The following is an 8524-nucleotide window of genomic DNA, read 5'->3' as shown; positions in this document are numbered from 1 at the left end:
GAAACAAATTAAAATAGTTTAGTCAAATGAGTTTTCCTCACTTAATTTCTTTTTTTATGTTTATTCTGTTTTCCTCACTTAATCATATGGTTACTCAACATATGCCACCTTGTATCAGTTTGCAAATGAACCTAAAATTTTGGACAATGATGGTAGATCTTTTTTGAAGGCTCTTTCTATTCTCTTTCTAGTATGGTTCCCCCATAAGAACACTGAATGCCCAGTTTCGTAGAGCAACTCCCTTCCCAGCCCACAGCATAGTGTGGAATCTGGATCGTTTTATCGAGCACCATTCCTTTTAGATAGAAAGGTGTTCTGACTCTATTGGATCAAGTCATAACCTACGCCTTCTACTAGTATAGTATTCTTTGCAACATTTTTATTCTTTGCAACATTTTTATTTACTTAAAAAGTAAAAACTATACCATTAAATTACCAATATAAATAGTATATTTCATTGTCATTGAATTAAGTTTTGGTTTGGATAAAAAACATAATTATTTGAATCAATTTTAATTAAAAACAATCTTTTTATTAAATCAAATACCAAATTATTATATTAAACAAAAATGGTTTTAGGTCAAATTATGATTAGGACCTTCTATGTTGTTTAAAGCTTAAAAGATTGGACTGATGACATAACAAAAAATTATAATACAGTTTAATTTTGTCAAGTATGAGAAAAAACACCAGTTTCTCTTGACCTTGACTTCCAAGTTGAATGTAATAAATGCTCCAATAACAGATTCAGACCCACACAACATTTATTTGTGTTTATGTTTTATAGAGCATGTAATTTGCAGGGTTGAGAATTGATTTATGTTTTTATAGAGCATTGAATTTGTAGGGTTGAGATCACAAGCTTAGTTTCTTCATTTAATCTCTTTTTTTTTTGTGTTTGCTTTGTTTTATTGCAGAAACAAGCTATTTAGTGAGGCAGAAAAAACAGTAGGCCCAGTCAGGTTGCTATCACCATCTCACACCCTTTCCTTTGAAACAATCAACCTTTGCGACTTTTCCTAAATGATGTGTATTTTTTTAGTATTACTTAAAGACATGTGACAAGTTTGATCTTGTATCACAAGGCTAGCATAGTTAAATAACTAGTTTATTATCTCGTGCAATATATGAGTTCGGTATTATACTATTATGTAATATGTATTTATTTTTATATGAAAATGGTTGAATATCATTTTATCCCTCTATCTTGCTTACAACTAAACTTTAATCTTTATATCGTTTTACCAAAATGATTAAATTTTAGTTTCTATACTTTATTTTTTAACATAAATTAGTGCTTATATTTTTATAATGTTATTAACTAAATAATTAATATTGTTAATTTTTTGATTAAAACATTAATTTTTAATGTAATATACTGTTTTAATATACTGTTATAAAATTTGTAATATACTATTTTAATGTACTGTTATAAATATATTGTTTTAATATACTGTTTTAGTATACTGTTATAAATATACTATTTTTATAATGTTATTAACCAAAAACGGGCCGGGCTGGGCCAGGCTCGGGCTCGGGCTTCGTATTTTTTCCCCGGGCTGGGCTTGGGCAAAATCTCAGGCCCATATTTTGGGCTGGGCCGGGGCCTAAGAAGCGAGCTGGAAATTTTTTTGGGTCCGGCCCGGGCCCATGAGTACCTCTAGAACACCATGAGTTTACACCTAAAAATGAGTGAATTACGCTTTTAGCTTCTCCCCAATATTAATAATTTATTTTAAGTAATTCAGCTCCTTAATTAAATAAGAAAATTATATATTTGACTCTTCTTAAAAATTAATAGTTTCATTTAAGCCTTTACACATTTTTAGCTTTAATTAGCCCCACAAATTTCATAGTTTCATCTTGACCTTCGACACAAGATTTTTGACTTCGTCATTAGAGTTAAATTACTCACTTCCATGGTTGTTAAACCAAAACTAGTAGTCTAATTTGTAGAATCAGTATTGTAAAACCGGAAAAAGAGTGTACTAATAAAAACTTAGTAAAAAAAAGCCATTTGAACTAAATTTAAGTTACTTTAAACATTTAATTCGTTGTTATAATTTATAAATTGATTTTTATGATTTTTTTGTTTTTGTATTTTTGACCATCTGTCGAGTTCTTGCAACATTTGCTCACTTCTAGGAACTAATTTAATCGTAAGACTTTAGTACAGGGACCTGTCAATAGATTTAACCAAAAATAAATACATATTCGTTCCAACGATTGCATGGTAGAAATAAGGTGCCACGTCAGGTAGTACTCTGCTGACGAGGCAAAATGCTATATTTTCTGGTTTGGGCCTGGGCATGAATATTTGTGCTCTGATATGCAAAGCTGATCCAGTCTAGAATAAAATTTTATAATTTAATCCGCACTTATTTCATTAATCAAAATGTTAAATATTAAAGGCAAATCTGGAATTTAAAAAAAGTTTATAAACTAATTTATAACATTGGCAATATTATAATTTTGTTAGTTTAAGTTTTCTCTTTTTTTTTTTGTTGGTCGAGTTTTCTTATTTCACTGTGTAGGAATAAAATATCAATCCTACATGTTGTCTAATCCGTCCTTTAGTTAGCATGGTTTCAAACTTCAAAAATCTTTGTACTCTATGGTATATTTAGAATTTAACTTTCAGAATTCTGTCCCTCTAGTTTTTGAATTTAAAGTTCGAGAAAATAAAGAAAGAAAATAATTGAAAAACAAACAATGAAGAGAACCTTGAATTTTGATATATCTCAGTTAACAACTATAATAGCTATCATTTCACCCACTTGACTAATTCAGAGTGTTCACTACATAAACAATGTGTTTTCACGACGCTTTAGAATGTCACGAAAACAAAACCAAAACGTCAAAAAAATCAGTTTCCAACTTTCGTGAAACGTAAAAAAGCGTTAAGCATTTACCGTAAGGGAAACGAGAATTTTACTTTTTATGATGTTTTGAAGCGTCACGTTGATCAATAAAAAAACGTCATGGAAACATTAGTTATTTTGTGATGCATAAAAATGCCACGAAAAAAATGAGGCAAAAACTCATGACGGTTTAAAAATGTCACAAAAAAAAGTCATGAAATGGGGCAAAACACCATTAAAAGCCTTTTTTTTAAAAAAAATTTACCGAAATGGGCCCGGTATTTTATTATTTACCGGAATGACCATTTTCCCCGAAAGCACGTCCACATCAGCACGATGTCAGGGGACGTGGCAGAAAATCGCGTCCCTGAGAGCGCGCTTTGCTTATATGGACGAAAATCGCTCCCTCAAGGGCGCGTTTTGTTGCCATGTAAGCGCTCCCACGTGGACGCGCTTTTGCTACAGTAGGTACTGAAAAAATAATTTTGAGTTGACGTTTCTGAGCAAATAGTATAAAAAACGGTTGAAGCAGGATGTTTTATCAGAAGAATTTCTGAAATCGCTCCCATGTGGACGCGCTTTTGCTACAGTAGGTCCTGAAAAATAATTTCGAGTTGACGTTTCTGAGCAAATAGTATAAAAACGCTTCAAGTAGGATGCTTTATCAGAAGAATTTCTAAAATCGCTCCCACGTGGACGCGTTTTTGCTATAATAGCATGTTTGGGCTGAGGCTATAAATGAGGCAAAAAAATGTTCTCAGATTGCATAAGTTACAGCAAAAACAATTTAGAGAGGCTAAGAAGGTTAGAAATTAAAGATGAGTGAACATATTAGTGCTGTTATTTACTATGATGATGAGGTTTGCCACACCGAGAACGGTGTTGTTTTTTATCGAAGAATACAATGCGACTGGTTTTTAACCAGAACATAGATTTGAAGAACTTCGAAAAAGAATCAGGCGTAAAATTTTCGGAACGACGCCAATGAAAGTTCTGTTTATTACGTATCGATTTTGTTATTCTGTTGATCCAGTGACATATGACTCGTTCGACATAAAAGGTGCTCGTAGCTTGGAGGTAATGGTGTAGACTCATCTTGCTAGTGGAGCACTTTATATTGAGTTATATGTACAATTTACATCGCCAAATGATGTACTTGTGACTGGTGTTCGAGAGGAATACACGACCCCTGGCCGACACTCGGTTAGCGGGTTACAAAACACGGAACAGACCATGTTTAGTAGCGGTGTGGAATGCACATCCCCTGCAAGACACTTTATCGGTGGATGGGACATGTATATTGGTGGCTCGATGTTTGATGCTGGAAATACGTACTGGGCAATGAGATCAAGTTCTAGTGGTTAGCAATCTACATCCAATTGGAGACGTTATGAAATGCCCAGAAGAAGGGATGATGTACTCCCTACGACGTCCACCGGTGAGGGGACCTTGTAAGTTGCAGATGATGGTGGGTTAGAAGATGACTCTGATGTGGATCCACCTCGAGAGCCCGGGCCCTATGGTGTAGAAGTTGGCTTATTTTCTAAACCGGAGCCTATTCCAACAGAACCTGAAGATGCTGAAAGGAGTTTAGATGAAGAAGAAAATCCATGATTCAGAGAATACTCACCTCCAGCCCACATGCATAATGTCGATCTGTCTGCAGATGATGCATTGGAGTTTCTAGATCTACCACACCGGTTGCGTGATTGTACAAGTTCGGGGTTGGATTCGGGTGAATTTGAAGTTGGTAATCAGTTTTCCAACAAGGATAGTTTTATTGGTGCTTTGAAACAACATAGCATCAATAACGGCGTTAACTACCACATGGTTAAATCCAAATCTGATAAGTTTGAGGCAAAGTGTGCCATGCAAGACGGCACATGTTCATGGAAAATCTACGCCTCGTTGAGGAAAAGGACAGGGTTGTGGGAGATAAAAAAGTACAAAGGTCCACATACATTTGCTGTAGGTACAGTATTGACGGTTTCTGAATAATACTGTTATTACGTAATGTTGTATTATTTAATGTACTCCGTTTATAGGTGTTTCCCAAGATCATCCCAGGATGGATTCAGCTATGTTAGCTAGCTTGATACTACCTACTATGAAGGCAGATCCTAAGACTTCAGTGCTGGTCTTAATTGCCAATATTCGTAGCCAAATGGGGTACACGCCCTCTTACCGCAAGGCTTGGATAGCTAAGCAGAAGGCGTTGGAGAAGATGCATAGTGGGTGGGACGCTTCATATAATGAAATATGGCAGTGGTGTTAAGTGCTAGAGAGATACGTCCCAGGTTACATCACAGAGCTTGAAACAGAACATGTGTACTACAACGATCGATTGCTACGTGGGTGCCAAGTGTTCAAACGCCTGTTTTGGACCTTTAAGCAATGCCGAGACGCATTTCCATACTGCAAGCCATTGGTACAAATTGAGGGTACCTTTATGTTTGGTAGGTATACTTATCGACTATTGCTTGGAGTGGCACAGGATGGCGGTGGGAGAATTCTTCCAATTGTGTTTGTAATAACACCGGGGGAGTCATCTGATGTTTGGGATTTCTTTCTATCTAGGTTAAGGAGGCATGTGTGCCCCCAACCTGATATCTGCGTTATTTTAGATTGGGGCACTGGTATACTAGCTGCATTTGATCGACAAGGAAGCTTATGGCAGTGCACACTCTATCGATATTGCCTACGGCACGTTACTTCCAACTACTACAGGCAATATCCATCTAACACTACAGCAAAATAGACTCTTAGCGGTGCTTTCACAAGCGCCGCTATTGTCAACGCCGCTAAGTTTAGCGGCGTTTATGTGAAAAAACGCCGCTAAAGGCCATGACCTTTAGTGGCGCTTTTATCACAAACGCTGCTAAAGAACATGACCTTTAGCGGAGCTTTTGTCACAAACGCCACTAAAGAACATGACTTTTAGCGGCGCTTTTGTCACAAATGCCGCTAAAGAACATGACCTTTAGCAATGCTTTTCTCATAAACGCCGCTAAAGAACATGACCTTTAGTGACGCTTCTCGCAAAAACGCCACAAAAAACGTAACATTTAAAAAAATTATTTTAATCAAATAATATTTATTTTTATGATAAATATTGTATTATGTTTTATTTTTTAAATTTGAACTTTAAATATACTTTTAAGGATAAATAAAAATATATTATTTAAATTAAATTTTCTATGAAAATGATAAAAGAAGGCAAATAAAGGAAACTTAAATAATAATAAAAATTAATAAAAGTGAGAAAACGTAAATAATTAATAAAAATTAAAAATTGTAAAATCAACACCAATGCAATGCAATGCAAGCTATTGTTGAGTCTAATACAAGTGAAGAAACTAAGATCCTAAGAAGAGAATCCTATTTTACTAACAGCAGTAAATGCAACTGACAAGAAATATCCATACTTTGTCCAGTATTTATATTGATAAATCAAATCAGAAGAAGCAATCTCTTTGCACACCAAGTAAGGCCTTCGAAAGTAGTTGATGAAAGCCGACATACACATCCGATCAATCAGCTTTCAGTTTCAGAATTTCCTTGGCGGTCCTTAAATGAAAATAGGGCATGTGTTCCTACATAAGCATGGAAAAGTCCAACTCAGTTCAAAGACAAATAACCAGATATCGGGTTTCAAACGAATGAATGTGCGTGTGAGAATATCTCCAATACGTACTTCTTCCTTTTGTCATATATTTAGGCAGATGAACAACAGATTTTACATCCCAACAACTACTGCCCTGAGTACTAGAGTTTAATCACAGAAAAATCAAAATAAAACATGAACTACTAGGATGAAAAATTGTTCCATGGACTTACCTGCTCAAAACAAAGACTTAAGCCTCTGCTATAGAAGTCGATATATTTTAACATAAACATGCCACAATCAAACCTGTACATAGATGATATACTTTTACATGTATTTCTTACATGAACGGCACTAGTGGTATTTGAAAATTTGAATAGCAGCAACAATTCTTCAACAGTTATAGAAAATGGCATCAGCATATATAAATTGTCTAACTAGGTAATGTCATCATTATTAAAAAAATAAAAAAAGACTATCAAATCTGTAGATATCTACCTGCTTGCAAGGTCAATACCAATAAGGTCCTTTACAGTATCTATATTTTCACTGTAGAAAGAAAAAAAAAGACAGCGAGAGATTAGAATTTTTTTCTAAAAGATATGTTTGCTGCTAAATTAGAAAGATATATGCTAGAGAAGCATTGCAGTGGCAAAAGAACCATGCAAGGTAACACTGCTCCAAATAAGAGATCCCTAATTTTGAAGAAAAAGTTTGATAAACCAAAAGCAACAGCTTCAAACTGTTTCAGTTGTTTCAGTTGTTAAAGGCACCATGGACTTGCTCAAATTTTGCCAGTAAGTATAACTCAGTATATCTAAATGACAAAGAACAAGAAACCTACCTAGAACCAGCTGATCGAAGAGACTGAGAAAGTGTGTATAAAATGTGTCCAACACTCTTCAGCTTCCTGTAAAAGACCCCAAATTACATATCAGAATATAAACAAATCTAAGACAAAAGAGTATTGGGCTCAGTGGAAACATCAAGCTTTTTAACAGCCATAGTTTTTCCATCATTCAAGTTTGAATAATAAACTCTTCCGTAGGAACCCTCCCCAATTAAAGCATTTGATCCGAAATTGTCTATCTTTTCTTTCAGTTCTTCCAATGATAATGCAGGCACTTCAATAAGTGACGACGATTTTCGCTCTTCAGGTTTGATAGGAGAAACCACCTTTGAGTTCTTTTGATGTTCTGAAAGCATAGCAAATATAACACAACCATGCTAACAAGAAAAAACAAATTAAACCGTAATAAGAAAATATCTTTATAAAGAACCTTTGACAGAGAAATTCATATTTCAAAATGCCAGATTGGAATATAAGACAATACATGTCAAACATCTTAAAAATAATCTTCATATATTATCAAGTAAAATCCATATATAGAAATTAATATTAAGACTTCCTATGCAAAGTAAAAGAATTAGGAGATGACCAATGCTAACAAGTATATAATATGCCTGAGTTGCATTCACTAAAGTAAACTTTATGTTTACATTTTTTCTTTTTCGTTTAAAAAAAAAAAAAGAGTCAAGTCCTATGTTACTCAAACCCGGATGTCATTTTCATTTATCTTATAGGGATATGCATTCGAAGGGTAATATCTCCATACCTATGTCCACAAATGTGTCTAACAAGAATATTAACATCTATATTTGCAAGAAAATCACACCAGGCCCTCCCCCTAAATGAAAAATTTTCTTTTTAACCCTGTTATAATTTATAAAATTTTAAATTAATAATGATAAATTTGTACTTTGGCTCTAAAAAATGATAAAATTTTGATTCAATCTATTAAAAATTATAAAAATATAAACTATTAAGATGGTCTGATTCCGACCATGCTAGGTAACTGCATAATTCACACTTTACAAGAGATTCCAAACAGTAAATCAGAAATACAAAGAAAAAGTTCAGGTCAAAGTAACATATACCATCTGAATTACACTTCAAATGTTCGTTTTCACGCGATTGGTAATTCTCCTTGACCTGACACGAACAGCAAAGCCACCGACGCATCCTCATTCTTTTCTTCAAAAACAGACCGTCGGGATT

This window comes from Gossypium hirsutum, chromosome D06 (genome assembly GCF_007990345.1).
Source record: "Gossypium hirsutum isolate 1008001.06 chromosome D06, Gossypium_hirsutum_v2.1, whole genome shotgun sequence".
Lineage (NCBI taxonomy): Eukaryota > Viridiplantae > Streptophyta > Magnoliopsida > Malvales > Malvaceae > Gossypium > Gossypium hirsutum.
Note: the sequence above shows the minus strand (reverse complement) of the source record.